The sequence below is a fragment of the Chinchilla lanigera genome, unplaced genomic scaffold (assembly GCF_000276665.1).
Source record: "Chinchilla lanigera isolate Chin_1 unplaced genomic scaffold, ChiLan1.0 scaffold00038, whole genome shotgun sequence".
Lineage (NCBI taxonomy): Eukaryota > Metazoa > Chordata > Mammalia > Rodentia > Chinchillidae > Chinchilla > Chinchilla lanigera.
This window is the reverse complement of record NW_004955439.1, coordinates 11787822-11814464: the sequence shown is the minus strand read 5'-3', so window position 1 is coordinate 11814464 and position 26643 is coordinate 11787822. Positions and strand designations below refer to the sequence as shown.

General features: G+C 46.3%; 1 long non-coding RNA gene across 1 annotated transcript; it reads right to left on the bottom strand.

Annotated features, from left to right (window-relative positions):
• Positions 1 to 20039: 20039 nt before the first annotated feature.
• Positions 20040 to 21959, bottom strand: LOC106149200. Its single transcript, XR_001235208.1, has 3 exons — positions 21838 to 21959; positions 20181 to 20327; positions 20040 to 20080 (listed from the first exon to the last, which is right to left on the bottom strand). It is a non-coding gene; the product is annotated as an uncharacterized LOC106149200 (long non-coding RNA).
• Between the last annotated feature and the right edge of the window lie 4684 nt (positions 21960 to 26643).

Genomic DNA, 26643 nt, shown 5'->3' with positions numbered 1-26643 from the left:
AAACAGTGGACTGAAGAGACCTATGGAGTGGGAGATCATCCTTTGCTATCTATTCTTTTGATATAGGAATATCTGGAATATATAATGAACTCAAAAAATTAATTCCTCCCTTAATAATGCAATCAATAAATAGACAAATTAATTAAATAGACACTTCTCAAGAGAAGAAATGTAAGTGGCCAATAAGTACATGAAAAAATGTTCAACATGTGTAGCTATTCAGGAAATGCAAATCAAAGCTACACTGAGATCCCATCTCAGTTCAGTCAGAACTACTATCAATAAGAATACCAAGAACAACAGGTGCTGGTAAAGATGTGGGAGTAGGGGGAGCCCTCCGACATTGTTGGTGGAAATGTAAACCAGTAAAGCGACTAATGAAATCAGTATAGAAGTCCCTCAAAAGAAAACCCCAAAACACAGAAATACCATTTGATTTGTGTATACAACTCCATAGTATGTTCATGAAACAATTAAAATGCACATTATTATAATATATGTATACCATATTCATATCACTGCAATTGACAATAGCTAAGCTGTGGAAACAGCCTAGACACCCATCAGCAGATGAATGGATAAAGAAAATGCAATCTCTATATCATCATTTTCAGCCATGAAGAAGAATTAAATCTTGTCATTTGCAAGAAAATGGATGGCCCTGGAAACCATCACATTAAGCAAAATGTGCCAGTCTCTGAAAGTTAAATATTGCATTTTCTCTTATTGAGCACTCTAAAAATAAATAAAATAAGAGAGATGACAGGAAAGGCCTAGAAAACAGGCCCTAAGAGATGTGTGAAGGGACAAGACAAGGGGAGAGGGGGTAATAAGGATGAAAATAATCAAAATATGTTCATGCCTGTACTAATATATCAAAATGAGCCTTATTTTGTATTATTAATATGCAATATTTATAAAGGCTTGTTTCAGCCCTTGTTACTCTAAACAGGTGTCCGAAAGTTTCTGTCTATGTGGGGTCATGTTTTTCACATTTCTTCTTCGTGATTTTGTTTTTTTTAATGACCCCAACCATAATCCTGAAACACCATCTAAAGTCCAAAGCCCAGGAAGGCTGCACTTCACCTCAGGGAGAAAATACGTCCAGTGCAGGAGCTGCCTCGGTGCTGCTGGCTGTGAGCGCAAAGCTCGTGAGTCCACAGTACAGCTCCATCTTTAAAGAAACACAGAAAACGGGTCATTATGGAGAGGTTGCTGAAAATGTGAGCAGAAGCTCATAAGAACCCAGCTCTGCATTCCTCTGGGAGCAAGTCAGTGCTCAGTATTCACTGACTAGGTGTTTTTGGAGAGTTTACAGAGTAACAGTATTAGCTTTTTAGTACTTTGACAAAATAACTGAGAAAAACATCTTAAAGGAGGGAAGATTTATCTTAACACATAGTTTTAGTCCGTGGTCAGCTGGCTCCACTATTTCTAAACCTATGATGACGCTGAACATCAGGGCAAAAGGGTATGGCAGAGCAAAGCTGCTCACTTCATGGTGGCTAGGAAATAGAGAGGGAGAGAGTGTCAGAGAATGACAAAGGCTGGGAACAAAATACACCTTCAAGGGCATGCGCCCAGCGACCTTCCTCCATCAAGGCTCCAGCTCCTGGAGTTTCCACTCCCAGTGGTACATTAGATGGTGTCTTAGTTACTGTTCTCTTTCAGGCGACATCTCTGAACCTTTCCAAACTCTTCCCAGAAGCCATTCCCAAAGGCTCTTGAACCACATGGTCAGGTACAGTCACAGAAATGACCCCACTTCTCTGGTACCAAATTCTGTCTTGGTTACTTTGCTCTAGTTGCTGAGACAAAATACCCAATGCCCAAAATTAAGGAAGGAAAGGTTTATTTAGCTTACAGTTTGTGGAGGTTTCAGTCCATACTTGGCTGGCTCCAAGGCAGGGTGGCACATAGCAGAGGGCAAACATCATGGCAGTGAAAGATAGCAAAGCAACAAGAACAAAAGTGGGGAGGGGAGGCAGGCAGCCTCTTTCCCTCCCTCACACTGTATGCAAACTATCTGCCCCACGGCAGGTGTAATGCTCATACCCATAATTCCAACACGACCATGAAGCAATCATAAACTCTAGAAGCCCAACCCATGACTACATGAGGATTTGGTGGCGGGGCAGGGGACATGCAGACACAAACCATAACAGATGGGACCAAGCTTTCAACACATGAGCTTTTGAAGAACATCTAAGGTGCAAACCATAACAGAAGCTACTGCTATTACCAGCTGTAACTATAACACAAGGCAAGTGCCGTTCAAAGTGCAAGGAGAGATGACCCCTCATGGTTAAGGGCAGTTGATGAAAGGGAAGCGTCTGAGATAGAATTTGAATATAGACAAGCCTGGCAGCTGGAAAACATTCCACATGGAAAAAACAGTGAGTCATGGTGGAATTCAGGTATTTCAGGGGCTGTGTAAAGATCTGCAGGCATCCTCACTTGACAGAAAGGTGAGGAAAATAAAGATAACTTGAGCCATTCTACACAGATAATCAAGAATATACTTAATATCAGGGTGGGGTGGACAGGGAATTCAAGTCAGGGCCTCAAATGCATGTTAAGCACATGCCTCATCACTGAGCTATGCCTTGAAGCCCCCAAAATGTACTTAATTTGACAGGCAAAACTGAGCTATGAAATGTCTGAGAGGTCATTTACCCAAGAGAAATGAAAGTCGGATACAGACCTAAACATGAGTACAACACTTAATACAAGTTTAATCACTGTATTCCAAAACTGGCAACAGCATTACTGTCCACCAACAAGTAGGTGGATAAATAGATTCCCTGGTATGTCTACATTGGCATACTACTCAACATCAAGAAAGAACAAATACTGATACAAATTAGATGAAATTTAAAAGCTGTCCGAGGCACCAAACTTCATCTGGATTCTGGGACTAGGACCCTCAACAAGACACAAAGTCACCCATGCTCTGTACCCTCCTATCATCTACTGCCTCCTCTCGCAGGCCCGGGGCTACAGGCCATCTCCCATTTAAGGCTCGTGTGTGTGTTCCTAAGAGCTGTCAGGGTGGCCTTGTTACTCTTTGCATTTCAGTCTCTCTTTAGTAGCATATGCTCAAATTCAGAAGAGTAAATCCCTAAATGTGAATAAACATTACCTTTTATGAAAATAGCTTCTACTCCTTTGTGATAGAGTGAACCTCTGTAATCACGAAATAAGAAACCAGCCCTTAGAAGCCCTGGTGCTGGCACGGCTGCTGCAGTTGAGGAGGAAGTGGGAAGGGAAACAGGCCTGTCAACAGCCCTGGTGTCACAAGGCCCTAAGGTCTGGGAATTTCTGCTCCAGGTCCCACCACTGGTTGCATCTTATATTGTGGTTTACTCACCAAATCTTGTTTTCTTCAGCTGGGTGGATTCCTGAACCTGACGTCTCTCCCCGACCCTTTTAACAGGGAAGGGTGAAAAAAAGGCATCTTAAGCATTTCACATTTAATGCTGTGCTGGGGCGGAAACAACACCCCAGTCTCTTCCTGAGGGCTCCCTGCCTTGCTTTCTAAACTCCCCCGGGGACAAACATCAGACCACTGCACGCTCCATGGCACGCCCCGAACTGCTGACTAAACAGAAGTGAAGCGAAGCAAGGAAAAGCACAAACACAGACAGCATGATTACAAGGGAACATTTGAAGCTGAAACATTGCTCACCAGGAAAAACTTTACAGAGAAAATTTTAAGCTGTTTTCAGTTTTCCCTTCAGAAATATTTTCTTACAGGGTTGATATTTCCATAGTTCAAAAGAAACCAAGGGTTCATTAGAACCTTGGTTCATTAGAACCAAGGGTGACAGCTTTGATTCGTCCCAGAGACAGCACCGGCACGCCAGCCCGCAGCAGATTGTAGGCGGAGCCCCATGAGCCCTGCTGCCACATTCCGTCCAGGGACGTGGTCAGCATCCACCCCCACCTGTCAGATCTCAGCTCCAGGCCAGAAGCTGCAGTTTAAAAATCTTAGCACAGCGGTGCCCGGCACCGCACCAGGCTGAACCCTTCACAGGCTCTCCCAATCCCCATGTCTGTGCCAGGACATTTGCACTGGAATTCACCCCATCCCTGTTCCTCTTCACAAGGCGTGAATGGAAAAATGACACAGTCACTGCAGCTGAGCACAAGCTTAGGAGGAAGGACCGCCCTCCGGAGCAGCCCCTGTCCTGGGGAAAGCAAGCATACCCGGAGGGCAACTTCACACATGGCCAGGCTCCTAGCTACTCCCGATCTGTAACTGATTTTTTTTTTCAGTGATCTGTAGCAAATACAGAAACTGAATTGTTATAAAGCCACATCGATTCCGTGTGAAAGGCTACCTTTTATTTATTTTTTATTTTTATTTTTTTTTGTTTTGTTTTTTGTTTTTTTGGTTTTTCTCCGGTACCGGGAACCGAACTCACGACCTTGCGCTTGCCAGGCAGGCGCTTTTGCCGCTGAGCTAAATCCCCAGCCCCGGCCACCTTTTATTCTAACACTGCTCCAGTTTGTTACAGCGCCTCACTACCCGCTAGAGATACGGCTCTGCAGATCGTCTGAGTCCAAGCAGCAGCTCTGCTGGGTCACAGGCACCATTTCCGGGTTGAGATGAATGGGTGGGCAAGACGCAGGCTGCAACCAGGGCCAGGGGGGTCCTCCGGCGGCCGCTGCCTATCGCAGCAGTTCGGTGCCTTTGCACACTAGGCTGACTTCACAGTCCTCTGCGCTTGGGCGCAGCCAGCAAGCGCCTGCGGGAGGCTGCGCGTGACGGTGAGGATGGGCACATGCCGGCTCACAGCTGTCACTCAGCCTTGCGCTCCAGACCAGCTTTCTCCCTTCTGTCTTCTCTTGGAGTCCGGGGAGCGCATCCTCCATGGGTCAGAGGAGGCGAGAGGAGCTACAGCACCTGCCACTGCAGTCGTCTCAGGGCCGACTGCTACTCACACATGCCCCTCCGATTATCCACTCCGGGTCTCCCTCACCTGCCAGCAGGTCTCGGGTGAATCTGGTGGGCGACTCAAACCTCCTTTCCCCGGCCTTCTGAGTCTTTGGCAACCCCAGCGCACAGCGTGGCTGCAAATGTCTGTTTGCAATCACAGGGAAGCAGGAGGGGACAAAAGCACGGCCAAGAGGCTCAGTGACTCCCGCCATATTCCTCTCTGACCCTTGGTTTAAAGAGAGGCCTAAATTGAATGTGGGAGCACATGTCCACTATCCCAGAACTCTGGGAGGATGACGCAGGAGGGTTAAAGTTCAAGCCCAGCCTGAGCCACTTCATGGCTTAGCAAGATCCTGAGTCATATTAAAAAAAAAAAAAGTTAGGAATGGAGCTCAGTGCAAAGGTCCTGGGTTCAATCCCCATTACTGGAGGGAAAGCACCTGCTATATTTTCACAGTGTCCCCTCACTAGCTGGTCCCAGGAGACAAAAACTGTGTGACCACTTGGTACCCTGCAAGTCACGGACCCTCGCTGTGTCCTTGCACTATCTTTCTGAGCCAGGGCTCTCAGCCCTGCAGAGCCCACAGAAGGGATGCACTTAGCCCCCTGTGGGGCCACTGGAGCTCACAGTGGGTAGACCCATTCCTGCACACCCCTTGTGCTCTGGCTGCACACACTGTATCCTTGCTGGGGGCGCAGAGGGACTTCTGATTCATGCCAGCACTACTGCCTGTAGCACGGCAGTCTCTGTCTGCCCAGAATGCTGCTGCTTAGCTGGGGCTTCCGCTGTGCCATCCAAATGCCACTTCTGTGCTCTGTGAATCTCACTGCTCCCAGCGGGACAGTTTTGGAGGTGAAGTGCATCTTGGGACCCATGAACTGGCTGCTTCTGTGCCTCTCCCACTGAGGAGGCTCTGTGCAAGGTGCAATGCCATGGCTGGGACCTTTCGGGAGCCCACAGACTGCACCAGCGGGAGCGCAGGCGAGCAAGACAACCCATTCCAAGTCATCCCAGCTTCCCCAGTCTTGTTTTGTTGCTTAGATCTTAAAAGTAGACGCTGAAATGGGCTGGGTGTTGAAAGGGCAGATGGAGAAATGCTGGACGGTTGAAGGAAGAGGCAGGAGAAAGAAGGGAGAGAGAAGTAGGAGAGAGAGGGGACAGGAGGAGGGCCTAGCAGGACAGGCCTTGGGCTGCAGATCAGTCTAAGAGAATGCCTGCCATGCCCACGGACATCCTTGAGCAAAATTTGTCTAGCAGGAGACCTGCCAGGTTCAGGGTGAGCTGAGAGAAGTTGGTGGGAAACGTGGCCTCCCACAGACACTGTGGGGGTTCATGAGGGAGCAGCTGGGGTCGTCAGTCAACCCAGACTTCCTAAAGAACAGATCTGAGGCATGCGTTTTTATGGCCATCACAGCAAAACCCCCTTCCAGCCCCACCACTGTGTCCAAGCCCTACACACACTGTTGTATCCTTGCTGGTGGCACAAGGATACAGTCCAAGGATGGTTTAATCTCAGAGGCCAGCAGCTGGAAATGGCTCCCACAGGATGGATCCTCAGGAACCTGAGGACAACACTTGCCCAGGCCAGGGGAATGAGGCCACTCAGCAGAACTCAGTTGCAGAACTCAGCACGCCAACGAAACCGCTGTGTTATCTCAGGCTTGCTTGGCACAGGATTAGCATGCAGCATCAGGACTTGGTTTTTCTGCTGTGAAACCACAACACGATAGGCGATGTCGTTCCATTTGGAGAAAGGCTCCCACGACCTATAAAAGAGTATGGAAACATGTAACATCGTATTAGCCATGCACATTAGCGTCCATCATTACAGGTATTGTTAAATCTCACAAGAGGTACAGCCTCTTTATCTTTGGAAACGTTATACCTTAGCACTTTCATCCAGCAAGGGCCGGAGACCAGACACACGTGCCAGGCTGAATGAGGGGAAGCAGCGTGGAAAAACCCAGCACAGGGACACCATGGCCTTGGGACTTGGCAGCTGGGGGCAGCAGGAGTACACTGGAAACTCTCAGGCAGCCAGGGAATTGAGGAGGAAAAGACCAAGGCTATAAAAGCATCAGAAGTAGAAATGGCCAACAGGTACATGAAAAACTGTTCAGCACTTTTTTTGCCATTAGAGAAATGCAAATCAAAATAGCACTGAGATTCTATCTTAGTGTTACCATCAAGAGCTCAATAAACAAGTAGTGGAGAGATTATAGAGGAAAAAGAACCCTTCTGCGTTATTGGTAGGAATCTAAACTCATATAACCAGTATGGAAATCAATATGGAGATTGCTCAAAAAATAAAAATAGAATCTGAGGCAGTACCCTTGGATGTATCTTCTCCAAAGAGTTAAAGGCATCACGCTATAGTGACAATGCATACCCATGTCTATAGTGCAGGAGTCATAATAGCCAAATCTTGGGAGTGGCCGATATGCCTGACAACAAATAAACGGATAGGGATGGTGTGGCATCTATGCACGGTGGAGTACTACTCAACCATCAGATTTGAGCAACTTGTAGAAAAATAGGTGCACCTTGAGACCAAAATGCTAAGGGAAATAAATCAGATACAGAAGGTTAAATAGCACATGGTGTCTCTTATACGAGAAACCCAAAGTATAATAATTTAAAGAGCACAATAAAAGAGAGACAGTAGGAAACAGGCAGGCGGACTCTGTGGAGATGGGAAGGGGGCCGGGGGATGAGGGGGAAGATGGAAGGAAGGGAGGGGGAAGTAAAAGGAACCAAGACGCAACACGTATACATACCCATTTCTCTTGATGAATGTATTTATTATGTATCACAAACATACACTTAGGAAAAAATAAAAGGGCCTCGCAGACAACTCCCTTGTAGTGCCAAAGGGCCACCACCCTGGATGCTGGTTGGAAGTCCTGTGGTTTACGCTGTAACCTTGCCTCCATAGTCTGCGGCTTGCCTCGATTATATTCTGCCTGGGCAGCAGGCAGGATGGGCTGCGGGAGAGGCACAGGCTGTCTGGATTATTTGCAGGGATGTTCTGGATCTAGAGAAAGCCCATTAAGTCCTTGTGGTGTCTAGAAAGGGAGGTGATTTGAGCAGGTCCTTTAGCCCTTGTCTACATTTGTATCCAGACCTCGGCTGCCTTGTGAGCATGTGTGGAGCCGAACGGCCCTGTCACGCAGGGAGCCCTCGCCCGGGCAGTAGGACTGAGTGTGCGCCAGATGCTCCGCTCCTGCCCTCCCTCCCCAGCCTCACTGCGCATTACTGTGTGGTGTGTTTCTTAACATTCTCCTCTGGTTTCCCAGCATTCTGATTTGACCCACTGTCTGCTAAAACTATGCCCTGTGCTTTGTCTACTCCTACAGCTTGTGCTCCACTTGAGAGGAAGTGGCAGGCAGACCCTGGGGCTCTAGGACAGGCTGGCCCATGTCTGAGTGCTGGCTCCGAGCTTCTGCAAGACCGCGGAGAGAAACAGTGGAGCTGGGATCACACAGGGTACAATTTATTAGGGCCGCTCTGACAGAAGTGTGGTCCTGGGTGGCAGCAAGGCCAGGGGATCCCGGTGGTTCGGATTAGAAGCAGGAGGTATATACAGTGGTCAGGACACACGTGACTCCTTGAACAAGAATGTCACAAGCCAATAGCAAAACTTCAGGCACATTCCTGCTACTGTCAGCAGCAGCATCCAGTCACAAAGTGCCACATCCCACTCTAATGGTCTGTTTGTTTATAGCATGTGGAATGTTATGAGGAAAACCAATCAGGGTTACTCAGCAATCATGGCGGTTGCCACTCCAGATGGCTACAGTCAGGTCAGAGTAAACCCATACCCAGGGCATAAAGGTGTGTTTAGGAATCTCAGTGGGCTCACTGCCCTGCACCACGGACACCGTCACCCTCCACTCCAGGTCTAGCCATCAGGCCGCCTTCAGCAGTCAGAATGCAAACCCACACGAGGGAGACCTTGTGCCTCTGTAAGCTGCATCACTCCCTGGAAAGTTGCAGTAAAGAGGAAGGGGCAATTTTGGCTCACAGAGGTGGTTTTTAAAATATTTTTAGCAACTGAAATCTTTTTCCAAACTCAGTCTTCCCACAAACCTCCAATACATACAACACACAAAAGTGGACTTGACAAGGTTAATGTGAGAGAGGCCCAGGGCTGACCTACCCAGCCTCATCCTCTTCCCTGTGCCAGGCCAACTGCAAACCCCACAAGTTGTCACGTAGCCCGAGGCTGTCAGGGCACCAGATGCTGGTCACATCCATAGACGTTCATGTCTGTTTTTTAACTGGTACCCTACTGTTTTTACCATGTAGAACTTCAAAGAAGGGATTGTGATGCCTCCTGCCTTATCCTTGTTGCCCAGAATTGCTTTTGCTAGTTTAGGTCTCTTCTGGTTCCATATGAATTTTAGGAATGTTTTCTGTAGTTCTGTGAGTTATACTACTGGTATTTTTATTGGGAATGCATCAAATCTGTATAACAGTTTTGGAAGTATGGTTATTTTCACTATATTGGTTCTGCCTATCAAAAACCAGGGGATATCTTCCCACTTTCTGATGTCCTCTCTGATCTCCTTTTTCAGAGTACTGTACTTTTCAATGTATAACTCTTTCACTTCCTTTGTTAGATTAATTCCTAAGTATTTCATTTTTCTTGCTGCTACTGTAAAAGGTGTTATTTCCCTAATTTTTCTCACAGTGACTGTATTATTTGTGTACAGGAATGCTATTGATTTTTTAATGTTAACTTTGTTTCCAGCTATGCTATTGAATTTGGTTATTAAGTCTAGTAGTCTTTTGGTAGAGCTTTTGGGGTCTTCTATGTAAAGTGTAATGTAATGCACAAATAATGATAATTTAACTTCTTCCTTTATTATCCATATTCTTTTCATTTTCTTCTCTTATGTAATTACTCTGGCTAATGTTTCCCAAATGATACTGAGCAGGAGTGCTGATGGTGGGCATCCTTGTCTTGTTGCTGATTTTAGAGTGAAAGCTTTCAGTTTTTGACCATTTAGTAAGATGTTGCTATTAGTCTGTCATAGATAACTTTTATCACTCTGAGATAAAGACCTAGTATAATTTCTGTAGGATCTTTATCATGAATGTGTGTTGGAATTTGTCAAATGCTTTTTCTGCATCTATTGAGATGATCATGTGGTTTTTTTGTGTGGCTCTGTTAATGTGGTGTATTACATTTATTGATTGCCATATATTGAACCATCCCTGCATCCCTGGGATGAATCCTACCTGGTCATTGTGTACAATCTTTTTGATTATTTTCTGCATTGTTTGCCAGTATCTTATTGAGAAATTTTGTATCTGTATTCATTTCGGAGATTGGCTCATAGTTCTCTCTTTTTATTTATATCTTCCTCTGGTTTTGGCATCAGGGTAATGCTTGCTTCCAAAAATGACTTTGGAGTATTGCTTCCTTTTCAATTTCATTAAAAAGCCTGAGGGGTAGTGGCACTAGGACTTCTCTAAAATTCTTGTAGAATTCAGCAGTGATCTGGACCTGGTCTTTTCTATGTTGATAGTTATTTTTATTACTTTTTAAATTTCACTGACTAATATTGGGTGACTTAAAATTTTTACATCTTCTTGTTTTAGATTTGGTAATTCATATGCATTTGTAAATCTGTCAATTTCTTGAGTTTTCCATCTTACTGGAGTACAGGTTTTCAACATAGGTATTTTTAATCTTCAGTATTTCTACAGGGTCCATTGTAATCTTGCCCTTTTCATTCTTAATTGCATGGATTTGTGTCTTTTATTTCCTTTTTTATAAGGTTGGCTAAGGGTTTGCCTATTTAATTTTTCAAAAAACAAACTTCAATTCATTGATTCTTTGTATTGTTTTCTTAATCTCAACTGCATTAATTTCTGCTCTGATCTTTATAATTTGCCCCCTCGTGTGCACTGTGTTTAACTTGCACTTCTTTTCCTAGAATCCTAAGGTTCAACATCAGGTTAATTATTTGAGCTAGCTCTGTTTTTCTGGTGTGGGAGTTCACTGCTATAAATCTCCCTCATAAGACTGCTTTCACTGCATCCCATAAATTCTGTCATATTTGGTGTTATTGTTTAATTGTACAAACTGTCTAATTCTAATTCTAATTTCTTTTTTAATTTCATCTGTGACCCACTGGTTGTTGAAGAAGGTGTTATTTAATTCTCATGTGTTTATGTGGTTTTTGTGGTTTCTTTTGACATTGATTTCCAGTTTCACTGTACTATGATCTGATAATATGCATAAGATAATTTTATTTCCTTTGCATTTACTTAAGCATGTTCTATAACATATTTTGGAGAAAGTCCCATGTGCTGCTGAGAAGAATGTGTATTCTGCTGTTGTTGGGTGAAACACCCTATAGACATTTACTAAGTTCATTTGCTCAAAACTTTGGTTTAGCTCTGATATTTAATTGTTGATATTTTTTTTTTGTCTAGTTGATCTGTCTATTTATGACAGTAAGGTATTGAGGTCCCCCATTATAACTGTATCATGTTTATCTGATTTTTAATATCCAATAGCATTTGTTTTTTATAGTTGGGTATACAAGTATTTGGTGCATATATATTTATGAGTGTTAGCTCTTCCAATTGGATTATTCCCTTAACAAGTTTGCAGTGACTTTCTTTGTCTCTGCTGATCAGTCTTGGCTTAAAATCCACTTTGTCTACAAATAAGATAGCTACCACTGCTTTTTTCCAGATTCCTGTTGAATGGCATGTTGTTTTTCATCCTTTGACTTTCAGTCTGTGAATTTCTTTTTGAGTTAAGTATGTTTCTTGTATGTAGCACATTATTGGGTTTTATTTCTTGACCCATCCACCAATCTGCTTCATTTGATTAAATGTGAATTAAAACCATTCACATTAATGGTTATAACCAATATGTATTGACTTATCCTTGTCATATTATTTTCCTATTGTTTGTTCCTTTTCTTTCCCTTCTATTGGAGTTCTTGAAATTGTTGACTTCATTGTTTTTCTACAGTATCCCTCAGAACTTTTTGTACTGCTGGTTTGGTGGTCATGAATTTCTTCTGGTGTTCTTCATCACTGGAGTATCTTATTTCTCCATCAATCTTGAAGATAATTTTGTGGGGTACGTTAGTCTGGATTAGAGGTTGTTTTGTTTTAGGGATTGAAATACCTCACTCCAAAGTCTCCTTCTCTTAAGTATTTGAGTTGAAAAGTCTGCTTCATGATGGGTTTCCCTGAATAGGTGATTTGTTTCTTTTTTATGCCAGCTTTTATTACTCTGTTCTTGTGTTGAATTTTTGGAATCGTGACTATTATATGATTTGGTGTAGTGTTTTTCTGATCATGACTATTTAGAGTTCTATATGCCTCCTAGCTGTATGTCATATTCTTTTTCCTCACTTGGGAAATTTTTCTGCTATTATTCCTACTTTATGCTCTTTGTGCTAGTTTTGCTTCTTCACTGACTCCAGTTAAAATTATATTAGTCTTTGTATTGTCTAGCAACTGTGATATTGATTTTTCATGGTCCCTTGCTATTTTTAAGAGGCTATTCATTTGATAATCACCAACCACAATCCTGTCTTCTAGATCTGATATTCTATCTTCACACTTGTTGACTCTGCTGCATATATTTTCAGTAGAATTTTTAATCTCCTAGATCTCCATTTGAGTCTGTTTATGGGATACAGTTCTTTTTTATGTTGGACACTTATGGTTTCCATGTCTTTTCTAAACTATTCTATTTTTTATCTGTATACTCTATCTGTATCTGTATACTTTTTTATCTGTATACTCATTTTCCTTCATTATGGTCTTCATCTCTTTATCTCTGTTTTGTTTTTGTCAAGAGACTTACTGTTCTGTTTTATTACTTCTGTTTTATTACCATTTCATAAAACTCTGCTGCGTGGATTTTGATTTCTTCCACTTCAATGCTCCCTTGATTTGCCTCAGGTGAGTTGAGAGTCATGAGTTGCATCTTGTTTCCATGCTTTCTCATTTTTCATTTTGTTATTGTTGTTGTATTCTACACTGAGGCTTGTAAATATGCTAATGGCAGGTAGCTTTATTACCAGGATCAAAACCTGTTTAGGAATTGACTACTTTTCAGAGATGTCTTCTAGGAATAGCTGTCTTTTGATTTTTGAGTCTGTCCCTGGACCCTGCCTCTTCAATTTATTAGGGATGAAAGGTTGGTGTTTGCTTGGCCTAGCACCCAGTTCTTTGGTACTGAACTATAGCATTGTTTATGACCCCCAGACAGTCTAGGTATTGGCATACAAGGAAGATTAATTCATCACAACTATGTCACCTTGGCTAAAGCAGTACAATCAGCAATACAGTAGTATCAAGCACAGACTAGAAAATTACAAACTGTGATAACTATTAATTTTTCACCTTTAACTACAGATCCAAGATTTATAAGTATATAACAAAATTTAAGACAAATCAGAAAATTACGTACATAAATATTCACTCAACAGAGCAATTTTATCCTAAGGTGAGAAAAAATTAAAGGGATAAGAGGGAAAAATAGAGAAGCAACAGAAAAGAAAGAGATTAGAAGCAAGGGGAGAAAAACCAAAAAAAAAAAAAAAAAAAAAAAAAGAAGCAAGGGTAAAGGACAAAGGAAGATTATCCAGGCCTTGGAAACTGGTGAAGAAGAGAAGGGAAAGAAAGAAGAAATAAAAATAAGAACAAAACAAAAAACCCTAAAAATGATGTTCATACTCATGAAAAAAAATAAAAGCAATCAAAAAACATCAAACAACAACAACAACAACAACAAATGCCCACAAGCAATGAAAAAAGAAATTTTTCTGTGATTTCAAGCCTATGGTTATCTTCTGGGGTCTACAGCATTGTAGCTTTGTGGTAGGGTCCAATTCGGAGTGTTACTCCACTCTCACTGGTAGACTAAGGAGGCATCAGTGTCCAGATCTATGCTAGATCATCCCATAAGCCTGGGGTCGGATTAGGGAAGGGTTCTGGTTCTGATACTCTCAAATCCACAGAAGTTCAGGCTGATCCTGCCTCTGGTCATGGGGTTCTGGCCTGAGTCACTTAGCTTATATCCTTCTGGGTGTCTCTTACCAACCTGACCACAGGTCCCTGACTCTGGACGTCTGGCATGGCTGTCCCTCACCCAGTCACTGTGGAGTTTTAACACTGGGAGCCCTGAGGTGAAGCCAACCCACAGCTGTGCTGAATCCAAGTTTCAGTTGGCCTCTTCTTTAAACAGCATCCAACCAAGCACTGTCTCCAGGGGACACTGTAGTCATCTGGACTGCCATCTCTCACCAGCTGTTGCAGCACACAGCACCCACTGGTCGTTTCCACTGTTGCATTTCTCCCTAGAGGCCTCTGGAGTCACCTGATTCCACTTTGTCTCTGTAGAGTCAGTCTTCCTTTCACACACCGGGAGCCAGGGAGAAAGTGCAGGTTGCCCCCTGCTTTTTCAGCACTGAAGTCTGTCTCTTCACTTTCTCTGTGGGCTCAAATTTTCCCTGCAGGTCTTTCCTGGGTACATGGGATCCACCTTCTTCCTTCTTTTCTTCCTCAAGTTATTATTTTCCAGGGTATGGATTCCAAATCTTGGAGAGGTTGCTTTGTTGCTGTTTACTTATCCACCATCTTTTCAGAAGTCCTCAATTCTGGAAAGTATTATGGCAATGATATTTGTATTTATAACAATAATAAAGCAGAAAGAATTAATATGGAAGTACAGTTATAGTCTCTCGACTAGGACAAATATGGTTTTGACTATATCATGTTTGCAAAGTTTGTAATAAAACAAGAAAATGTTTATGTCATAATATTACAGAAAATAAAAAAGAACAGCTGGACCTGGTGCTGCACATCTGCAATCCCAGCTCCTAGAAGGCTGAGGCAGGAGGATCATGAGTTCAAGCATGACATGAGCAGCTTAGTGGCTTAGAAGTACCTGTCTGTGCATTTTAAAAAGAACTGGGAATGTAGCTTAGTGCAAAGGCCCTGAGTTCAATAAGCAGTATCTCCCCTCTGCAAACAAAGAAAAAAGCCAAGAGTTTAAGCTTTATCTACAGAAAAGTCTCAATTATATACCTAGCAATGACAAAAACCTTATATACAGTATTAAAAGAAAACAAAATATTAACTGGCTGATTTTTTTCTTGTCACTTCATCTATTGTGTTTTCCATATAGTATACAGTGTCTTTCACAAAGAAATGCACTTGCACATTTTTTCTGAAGAAAAGCTAACGTCTGGCTTTTCACTGAGAGCGTGAATTTGCTCTTTGCTTGGCTATAGTAGTCACACAGGACTGGAAGACTGGAATCCAACATTAACACACGGCAAGGAATCAGGGGATTTTTTTCACATCTTCACATCTGGGTTCAACGTCCATGGTTTTTTAAATTTTATTTCCCTAAGGAAAGCGGAAGCCCTCCTTCCTTTACCATGTTTCTTGCAGACAGATGGGAATCATGAATGAGGGGCCAATGGGCCACCAGCAAGGAGCCTGTTCATTCATGAGAAGCAGCCAGGAAGAGGAGCCCAGCAGTGACAGACACAGTTCAGCACCAGGCACACAGCTGGATGCCGCAGGCCCCACCCTGTCCGGCATGGCAGCCACAAGCCGCAAGTAACCATTTCAATTTATAAATTAATTAAAACTAAATTAAAAAGCCAGGCGTGATGGCACACCCCTGTAATCCCAGCTCTTGGGAGGCTGAGGCAGGAGGATCGTTTCGAGTTCGAGATCAGCCTGGGCTACCAAGTGACCTCAAGGCCAGCCTGAACTGCATAGCAAGACCCTGTCTCAAAAAGACCAAAAAAAAATAAAATAAAATTATATGGAGTTCGTCTCCTCAACCACACCACAGGGTAGTTGTCCACCCTCCACATTGTTGTTCTATCCAGGGTGACATGCATGTAGCTGGTAGCAGAGTATTCACTCCGCCCCAGAAACGTCAGCCGCCATTGCTAATGGTGAACATTAGCTGACACATCCCATTTGCAAGGTAGCTCAGCATTAAAAAGTTGTGAGGGCTGGGGAGATAGCTGAGGGGCACAGCGCCTGCCTGGTAAGAGTCAGGTCCTGAGTTTGATTCCTGGTACCAAAAAATAAAAACTAGAAAAAGAATGCACATTAACAGATGAAAGGAAAGAATATCGTCATTCAAGGAGTTCAGGGTTATTCACACAAAAATAAATGTACCTGTATTAGACCACAGGAAAGTGTGGGTTAAAAGCCCATTCATAATAATGGTAGAAATTGCAAGGTACCCAAGAATAATTTCAATAAAATACCTACTAATACCTATTTTGAGAAAATGACAAATCATTATTATACAACATAGCTGGAGAAAACAAGGCAAGATATTAAGGTTTAACTCAGGCATTTGCTATAATACTCTAACTTCTATGTATTTGAAATAGTTTATAATGAATTTTAAAATACAACATGAAGATGTATTTAATTGTCTTTCCAGGAGCCCGAGGCACCCACGGCTATCACATCTTCCATCACAAAGAGCTGTAACCGCCAAAGCACACGTATATGATCACCAGCTGTGCACTGGTTGGTGGCCCTTACTAGACTAGCAGAACCCTACCCTGAAGCGAAAGGCAGTGGCCGGTCAGCCAGCGTGGTCACAATCTGCGCCCCTCGGGTCTCTGCATGTTGTGCTACAATAGTGCCACCTAATGGTCAGTGTGAGGACTCACATGCGCCGCGGGGTTAGAAGGGCTGAGGACCACGGCACCCGGGCGACTTTCTGTTGGTGGCCTGGCTTCCTCCAGCGACTCCGCTGAAAGAGGACGAAGGGATTGGGAGGAATTACGACTGATCAGCTTGCTCAGCCGCACCAGACCCGCGGGTCCCCGAAGACCTGAACTGTAATCTCTCCCTGCTTCCCTCCGCTGCCAGAAGCTGTCGAGGTCTGCGGGCTGCTTCCTCCCGGCGCGCTTGCCAGCACCAGCAGCGTCCGAAGCCCTTTGGACCAATGCCTCCAGCCCACCTTTGGCGCGCGCGTGAGGGAGAGCGCTGTTTCTGTGGCTGGTGGGGAAGGTCTGCATGAGGTGGGACTTCCGAAGCAAGTTGGTCATAACGCTTCCAAAATGTAAGCGGTGATCTTTATGAACTGTAGAGCGTCCGTCCTGGTGAGACCTTGGCGTTCACGTTACCAACCCCCCGCCGGGGCCTTGGGAGGTCTTGAAGTAACCACAAGCTCGCGTGTGACTGAGAACAAAACTGATCCAGGAGTACTAGCATTTCTAGCCCTACACACAGGTCAGTTAAGATAAGGCTGTGTCCCCCCAGCCGGCAGCACCCGCTCCACAGCCGTTTGCACACTCAAGATCTGCAGGTAACAGGCCGCTCACGAAGCTGACTGTTTTCTACTCTATTTGCAGTCCCTCATTCAACCTCCCCTACAATCCAGCATGTCAGGTGTTCTTTGTGTCCGTTTCACTGATGAGAAAATTAGACTCAGAGCTCAAGTACCTTCCGGAGGGCACACAGCAGGTAGCAAGAGATGAGCGCCCACGCTGCCTGAGACCAAGGCCAGTCCACTTCGCCAGAAAGCAGCAGGGAGCAAACAAGCCCCATGCAATTGCTGCTCACGGGTATAAATAAGGACAGGAGCCTTGGACCGGCGCTACCCACAGCTGCAGTCCCACACTTGCCGGTCAAGTGGCCTTGGGTAGTCCACCCCAGGAGCCCTACTCGACATGAGTTAATACAAGAGTTTGTAATACAGTCCTTGGAGATGTGCTGAGGGCTACCGCAACACACAAATGAAAAGCATCTCTCTTACGCTGTGCCTCCCCTGGTTGTACTTAAGCGTTTTTGGAAGCTTTCTCCCGACAATGACTAACTTTACTCAGAAAAACTTCTGAAAGTTTATTTATGCTCTTCTGAAATGTTTGTGTGCACACTCTGGTGATCACCTAAAACATCAGTCATTCCTGACTCATTTTTACTGAACACAATGTAGAAAGGGGGTTGATTCTGGCTTTTGGTGTAACGAGCCATCGCGAACGGGTGTCACGGTGTTGCCAGGCTGAGTTAAAGGGTTGGATTTGTGGGTAAGAGCTGAGCGATTATTTCATGTTTTCTCCACTGGCATTCAACAGCTCTTGCAGTGAACCCTTTTTTAAAGAATTAAATACACCCATTACTGAATAAATTGATGATTTTGATGACTGAATAAATTTTGATTTTAGCTTTGGGTATGGAAAATATGATGTGATGAAAACGACATTTTTCGCTGCACATGTGATAATGTAGGCAATTTTTATAATCAGTATGATGAGAAGTCAAAGCAAAGCATGTGTTCTTGTTGTTCCTGTGACTGGCTGCCGAAGGAGACGTGCAGGTCCCTGTCTGGGCCTGGGGGTGGCTCCCACCCGAGCAGGGCAGAGAGCCCAGGACCTCTGACCCCAGCCCCCTGGAGCCACAGCAGGGAAGAGCAGAACCAGCCCCAAGTGAGCCTCCCCGCAGCCTTGCACAAGAGCAGGTGTGGGCAAGGACATGAGGGAGGATGGCGGAGCGAACACGGGTCGGCTTGGTGCATTGCTCCAGTGTCCCCTCTGCTGGCGGCAACCCAGCCCTCAACAAGCTACCTGTATGAAGCATTTGACAGACACGAAGTGAACAGTGCTGGAGACAGTGACACTGAGCCTGCAGAGGGGACAATAGAGGCGGAGGGAAGCAGTGCCCTCAGGGCTCAAGGATGGCCTGAGGCCCTGGCACAGAAGCCCCCCTGGTCTTCCCAATTCCCTGCCTCAGCTTCTTGTCCCCACTGCTGGAATGAGTTGTCGGCTCCCATCAAACCCTCCTGCCGAAGGCACCCCGTCATCAGGGGCATTGGTGGGGACGGGGCAACGCCCACCCCTGTGGCATTTCAGGAACCGTTCAACCTGGCCTTGTGCCTTCAGGGTTGTGGGCTCGTGAGGACTCAGGTGACCACTCACTGGGCTGGCGTGGGACTGAGGGCTTTCAGGGATGCAGGACTTTCGGTGCTAGCTGTGGAACAGTCCTGGGCAAACAAAACCAACTTCGTGGCCGAGGATCCCTGCCCTGCCCCAGGGCCTTCAAGGGGCTCTGGGCTTTCCATCACCCTTAGTTTAGATACTGTGTCAGCCTTAGACCCACAGAAATGTCTAGTGGTCTCATAGCCCAGTGATTCTGCAGCTGGGTCAGCTGCAACTGGGATCCAGATGTTTTCTCCAAGGAACAATAATGACGGACATTTAGCAGCTGCTTTTGTTGGCTGCTTTTACAGCCCTTGATGTGGTAGCAAATGTCGTGGGCCATGACCCCAGGATGGTCCGAGAACAGCCAGGACCTGGGACCCACAATCACGCGCTCAGATTATTGCCACCAAGATGCCCTCCCCAGGCAGGACCAGGCCATGCGCTTTCTGCTCCCAGACAAGCCGGGTGCCACCAGCTTACCCATGTAGCCATGGCAGCAGCCTGCCCCTCCCCGTGTCCCCACGCTGACTCCCACTCATCTGTCATTCAGGGGGCAGCTGTAACAGGGCTCTGAGACATTAAGAGCCAAAGACACCAGGAGCTCATGAGCCAAGGTTCTCAGAGCGGCCCTCACACCACTGAAAGACGCGGATGCATCAGGGTTTTTTATGCACCAGCTTGCTTGCTTTTCATTCGTTTAACAAGTGCTTCATTGGAATATAATGGACATTCCAAACCATTCACCCGCTTAAAAGTGCACAGTTGGGGGGCTAGGGATAGAGCTAGCTCAAAGTGGTAGAGTGCTTGCCTACCAACACCAAGGCTCTGGGTTCTATCCCCAGCACTGAAAAAAAAAAAGAGAGAGCGAGTATACAATTCACTGGTTTCTAGAATATTCAGAATTGTGCATCCAGTATCACTATTAACATCGGAATATTTTCACCACCCCAAAAAGATTTCATTGTCATCCCCTTATCTACCTCCTGCAACTGCTCCCCCTACTGAAGGTCTTACTTTCACTTACATGTCATCAACGCAATCTCACATATCAGATGGAAGGCCGGGTGTGGTGGCGCACACCTGTAATCCCAGCACTCGGGAGGCTGAGGCAGGAGGATCGCTGTGAGTTCGAGGCCATCCTGAGCTACAATGTGAGTTCAAGGCCAGTGTGAACTGCGTAGTGAAACCCTGTTTCAAAAAGACATTTAAAAAATTATGCAAGAGGCATCAGAGCTAAAGGACCCAGTCCACACTCCTGCAGCCACACCCCAGCTGCAGCTCGACTTACTCTGGATGTGAAAGTCATGGCAATGGTATGATTGCCCTATGTCTGTGGGTGCTAGCATCCAGCACAGATGTGGGTGCTGACTTCCTTCTTTATCTACCAGCATGAGCAGGGCACATCTGGTCTTGGACACACCCCGAACTGTGGCTCCTGGAAGATACACAATAAAAATTAAAAATATTAAAACAATTTTAAATATGAAAATTCCAAGATTAAACAATTTAAAAGTTTTCAGTTGCTCATCATTCTGAGTCGCATGATGAAGTCTGACAATATCCCTCTCCCTCCTGCCCAGAGTGTGAATCTACCTTTTGCTCAGCATCCACCTTTATACCTTACTGTATGTTAGTCCCTTGTCAGGCCACTCAGTTGTCAGATCAGCTGTCTTGGTATCAGTATCACAGCTTGTGTTCAAGCAGCCCTTACTTTACTTAATAATGGTCCCAAAGGTCAAATATTATTATACTATATTGTTAAAATTATTCTATGTTATGATTAATTGTTGTTGTTAATCTAGTCTGTCAAATTTATAAATGAAACCTGGAACAAACACAGGTCAGCTCAAGGCCCTGGACAGGAGCAGGAAAACACCATAAGGATTGGTACAAGCTGCAGCTTCAGGCACTCCTTAGATACCGCAGAATGCATCCCCCCATCGCCTGCCTGTTTGTTGCACCTGCCTCTGCGTGGGCGCCCTGCCCTTATTGCTGTATCTGCTTTTGCAAATTGCCAGGATGAGTGATGGTGATCTTATGCATGCTGCATGGGGAAAGGAAGCTGAGAAGGAAGCAAAAATGGGAAGGGAGAGTTTTTTTGTTTTGCTGAGAGGCTGGAGTCTCCCAGCCTCTCTCATCCCTCCCCTGCTCCCCCGGCCTCAGCAAAAGGAGGATCAAAGAAAGGCTGCAGGCCTCACAGACGGCAAGTGGCCTGCTGGGGCTGAACCCATGTTTCAAACAGCTCTCTTTTCAACATCGGTAATTATTTCAAACATCCTTCATGCTAATTAATAAGGTTACAGTGTCTATTTCCATCGTGATCATGAAGGCTGCTAAGGCACTACCTCTAAAAAGAGAATCCTCAATAAAGGGCTGCTAGGGTTTAGAGGTAGATTGTCCCCCCACGTCACATATTCAGAGGCGGGACTTTGGGATGGTGATAGATTGTGGGTGTGCTGCTCTGGTCAGGGGATGAATCCTTGATGAATTCAGAGCTAACTTTGCTTTTAGGAAGCAGGGCCTGGTTGGAGAAGAGATGCGTCTCTGGCCATGCACCTGTGGGGCGTGTGTCCCCCTCCTCGGCTCCTCCCTTCTCTCTCTCTCTCTCTCTCTCTCTCTCTGTCTCTCTCTCTGTCTCTCTCTTCTTCCTGGCTGCCTCGGGTTGAGCAACTGCACCCTGCCAAGCCCTTCCAGTGTGCACTTCTGCCTTGGAGCCAACTTTGGGCTGAACGCAGTGGGAACTGGGCCAAGTGGACCTCTGCTCCTTTAAACTGCAGGTATCAGATACTTTCTCCCAGGCGTGGGAAGTGACTAATACAGGCACCTTCAGTGCCAACCAAACAACTTTTAGGGGTGGGCTAGAGCTACTTACATACGCACACATACTACTATTTATAGTGTGTTATTTTTAAAGTAAGCATCTATAAATCTAATGTAAAATTAACCTTCGGGAATTTCCCTCTCCGTGCCTCAGATCGCCTTCTGGAAATCGCAGTCCCCATCCCAGCACAGACCAGGCAGGTAAATGGGTTGATCCCGGCAGAAAGATCATGCACAATGCAGAAGCTCCGTGCTGACCTAGAAAGTGAGCAGTGTGAGGCCACGTTTTTCCCAGTCTCAGAGTAGATTCCTACCAAAGTGTATGAGGTAAATGAATGAACAGAGCTTTTGCTCAAAACTTCCAAATGAACGGCATAGGGCTGGGGTCACAAGTCCCCCTTTGCCTTGAGCCAGTTGGGTGTTCCCACACCCGTCCTCGGAATTTCTTTCCTACTCTACCGTGACACAAACATACTAAGTCACAGAGCAAAGTATGTAGCCTTCGCCCACAGGTCTAAGCTTACCTGGAGCTCCTCCTGCCCCCTCCTGCTTCAGAGATCAGCACAGCTGTCCACTACGCCCCTGGCCCTGGCTGTGCTCAGGAACTTTGTAATGTGCTAACCCTTAAGAATAAATAATAATCACCAGAAGGGACAACAACAATGCATTCTGCTCTTTCTCAGCCCCTCGGCCATGGAGGGGCAGCCTCCTACAAGAAGAGTGGAAGAAATCAGCCTCCGGCAGCAAGGCACTGTAAGACAGGCAGCTCTGGGCCTACGCCCTGGGTCGTTCTTAGAAGGGTTATAGGCCAAAGAATAGGAACAACATAGTGCAGGGCAGCCAGAGGATAACTGCTTTTTGTATAAAATATGAGGTTGAGCCGCACCCAGGCAGGTCACGCGGTCAGGTCTTGGGGCGGAAGAAATGGGGAACCCTCTTGGCCCTACAGTTCCTAAATCACTCCGGGTAAACAGGCAAGGAAGAACCTCCCCAGGGCCTCAGGAGGAGCTGTGCCAACATCTCAAAGGTCAACAAAGCTATAAATCAACTGCATTTGCACCAAACGGACCATGCAGCGTTATTTTGAAAACAGCTTGGCCAAAAAAATTCCCTGGAGGCGAACCAACTCAAAGAGCAGAAACAGAGAAGAGGGAAATGCCACCTTCCTCGTCCTGTCTCGAGACAGGAGGCCGTGCGGACACAGCAGGGGCTGTCTCCCTGCACTTGCCCTCTCACCATCTGGAATGCACACCCCAGGACAGTGCTCACGGCCGAGGGGCCACAGGGTGGTGGGACAGATGTGCCCTGCTTCGCTGAACTCGTTCTTTCCTTCAGCACTTTCATTCAGATATTTTCCCCTAGGCCTCCACAGGTAAGCTGACGTGGGTTTCAATCTCCAGGTGTGTCTACCACATGCAGTAGCAGAATGGCCTTTTGTGGGCTGGGGATGTGGCTCAGTGGTAGAGTTCTTGCCTTGCATGCACAAGGCCCTGGGTTCGATCCCCAGCACCACAAAAACAAACAGACAAACAGAATGGCCTTTCCAGCCCCCAGGAAATTGGGGGCCTCCACAGGAGTGGTCTGGGCCAATGAAACGGAAGCAGCACTGACACCTGGGTGAAAGCTTGGAGGAAAAGAGCATTTTTCAGAAGGTTGTCTTCCCTGACTCAGCCCCCTTGGAAGGTGGCGACGGTGAGTCAGTGAATCAGCTCAGTCATCGTCGTTCAGCGAATCAGAGTCAGACAGTGTCCCCCAGCCTGGGTCGTGGCATGAACAGTCCCAGGCATCCTACACGGGGTATATCGGAAACAGGAAACGAACTCTGTGCTCGTAACATCAAGATTCAGGACTGTGTTATTTCTGTAACATAACCTGCTCGTGTGACTTGCAGGGCTGTTGGAGAGGCCAAGCTGAGACAGAGTCTCACCTTTCTAAGCATGCAGTGGCCTAGTTGGGGAAGTTACAGCCTAAGGACAAGAAGAAAATGTTTTAAAGTAAAAAATACATAAATATATGAAAAACCCACTAATGAGCAACAAATGACCATTCAAACAAGCTACTGCAAGGGTGTCAGAGACAGAGCAGCACCGCTCACCCCCAGGAAAGGTAGCTTTGAGAAAAGGGCTCCCAGCACAAAGATGGCTGAGGAGGTCAGACGTGAAGAAGGAGAGGCAAAAGGACGGCTCTGCAGATGAGATGTGAGGATGTGGCCGCGAGCGTGAGACTGAGGAGGGCGGGAGACCAAAGGAGTGCTGGTGGAGTGGAACACGGAACGTTGCTGATTCTGTGTGAAGCAGGAGCTTTAGAGCTGGGCACGGCCTCAGACAGGAAGGGCCCAGGTGGGGCGAAACTGCTGCTACGGGAACGGAATCTCAGCCGCCTCCTGTGCTTCACCTGTTTCGTTTGTGAAGCAAATACCTAACTGCTCATTCTGGAACAGGGTCAGCAAAGCCTAGCACTGGAACTTCATATGGTTTGTAATCACACACACACACACACACACACACATGCACACACACATGCACACACACATGCACACAGACACACACACATGCACACACACATACACACAGACACACACACATGCACACACACACACACACACATGCACACACAATATCCAAGGATCAGTTTGGCACAGAAAAATCCAGAACTGTTGCGTTGCTTAATCATGTTTGAGTCATCACTTTCAACGGCCACAGGGGCTGACCACAATTAAGCTTTGTCAGTCAGTGTCAGTCAGTCAGTCAGTCAGTGTGAGTCGATCAGTGAATCAGGTCAGTCCTTGTCAGTTTTCCTGTCAGTCGGTGAATCAGAGTCACACACAGTGTCTTGTAGGTCTGTCTGTCTCTGTCAGTCATTATCAGTGTCAGTAGGCCAGTTATTGTCAGTCAGTCAGTAGGTCAGTCGGACAGTGTCAGTCCATCAGTGTTAGTCGGTGTCCATCAGTCAGTGTCAGCTAGTGTCTGTCAGTCAGTCATCCAATACAGTCACTGCTGGCCAGTCAGTAAGTGCAGCATTCAGGTAGCTTCTGAGTACTGTGTCCATCTGCCTTTTGTTTATTTGCTCAGCACCTTTCCTGAGTCTGGGAACTGGGGTAGGATAAGGGTGTCATTCCACCATACGGCTAGAGAAAAGGGCCCGGAAACTCAGGATGAATTAATTACCAAGCTAGGTTAGGTCACCTGCTGCCAGGGTGAGTTTTGTGAGCTCTGAAGGCATCAGTTCAGAAGTGAGTCAAAGAGAACAATGTCAGCTTTGAGTCTGAAGAGCCTCCTCCTCCCCCATGGGGGTGTTTGGTGTTACTCCACCAAAGTGCTCTGGCCTCAATCCCAGGGCTGGTATAACGGCCAGGGTGATGCCTTGGGCTCTGTAGCGGCAGGTCCTCTGCTTCCCTCTCACAGAAGGCGGTGTTGTCTGTGGATGGGCGAAAGAGGCGTTGCCTAACACAGCCGCTTCTTTCTCACATAGGACCATAGTTGAGGGTGGAGGAGGGTGGGGCCACTGGGAGCCTTGGCCCAGTCCCCAGATTTGATCATTGTTGTGGGCACGCGTTTTGTCTGCCTAAACAATGTCCCCTTTGTTTGAAAGAACTGCTCATCTCCCCTCTCCTTCAACACTCACCCACCCTGTGAGTTTGTGCAGGAACTCACAATCACAATGTGTGCCCTTATCCTAGCCAGATGTGAGCGTGAGACCTAGGTTGAATCAGCTGTAGAACTTCCTTATTCCACAGTGATTGGTCCTAGGACAGGCATGTGACCCAAGAAAGGCCAATCAGAATCCTTCCGGATTTTTCTGAGGCTGCATCTTAATGTCCTTCGCTAGAAGCACATGCGCCTAAGTCTGCCAGCAGAATGCCCGGTTGTGTAGGGCAGACCTTAGAAGGAGACAACAAACAGAACGAAACAGGTGCCAAAGGAAGCAGACCAGGGATGCCTGACAGAATTTCCAGCCTCTAATTCCAGTCAGCCTCACAGCTGCCCCCATCCCCGGCCTCCCGCCATTTGGTTTTGAGACCCACAGTTGTAGTCAAAGCCTTGCCTGAGGTCAACACCATAATGCTGCCACTTTTAGGCCTCGCTTGCCCATTTGGAAGTGGATGGTCCAGTGTAGAGCTTGCCCAAGCCTAGCAACTTCCGCTCTTCCAGTCTCTTGGTCAGGAGTAGGCAGGCACAGCCCAGGAAGGGGCTCAGTCCTCAGGTGTATGCACCAGGCAGACTCTCAGGAGGAGACCTGGGTACCAGCACCTCCCCCGGTGCTCACGCCTTTTCCTGCTACGAGGCGTGTGTGTCTTCCACTCAGCGTTCTGCCGTGAACACATTCTAGGTGCCGAGAATCTTCCCTCGCTTGACTTCTTGGTGACTTTATAGGCGTGTGATCTGTGCAGTCACACAGGGCCCCACCCTTAGAAAGATCCTATTCTTGCTTCAGCGTTCTGCTATCACCATCTGGAAATTCTTAATCATTTGGAACAAAGGGCCCAGCATTTTAACTTTTCACAAAACTCCATGAAGTATGTAGTTGGTCCCAGCTCTGTGCAGTCCCTTGTGGTAGAATCTGGGAGGCCAGTGAGTTGTTCCAGCTCCCAGGACCCCTTTCTCCATTGGCCCCGTATTGTGTCTTCCTTATCCTTTAACGTCTCTCCCCCCCACACACACTCTCCTGTAATCTTCCCCTGTCGTACCCCTACAGGTAGACAGACCATCAACCTCTGCAGCCTCACCTCCACCATACCACACCCAGCAGCTGGCGCATCCTTCCCATCCGAGCTCTGTGTAAAAGCAAAGCTGGGATTCACTTTCTTTGGGCAGTGCCGATAGGAGTGGCTGTGCCTGCTTCTGCCCCTCAAGCCCCAGCACCCTGCAATTTGGCTTCAACCTCTCTTCCAGATGGAGCCTTTCTAATAGGAGCAATCAAGAACTCGGCTG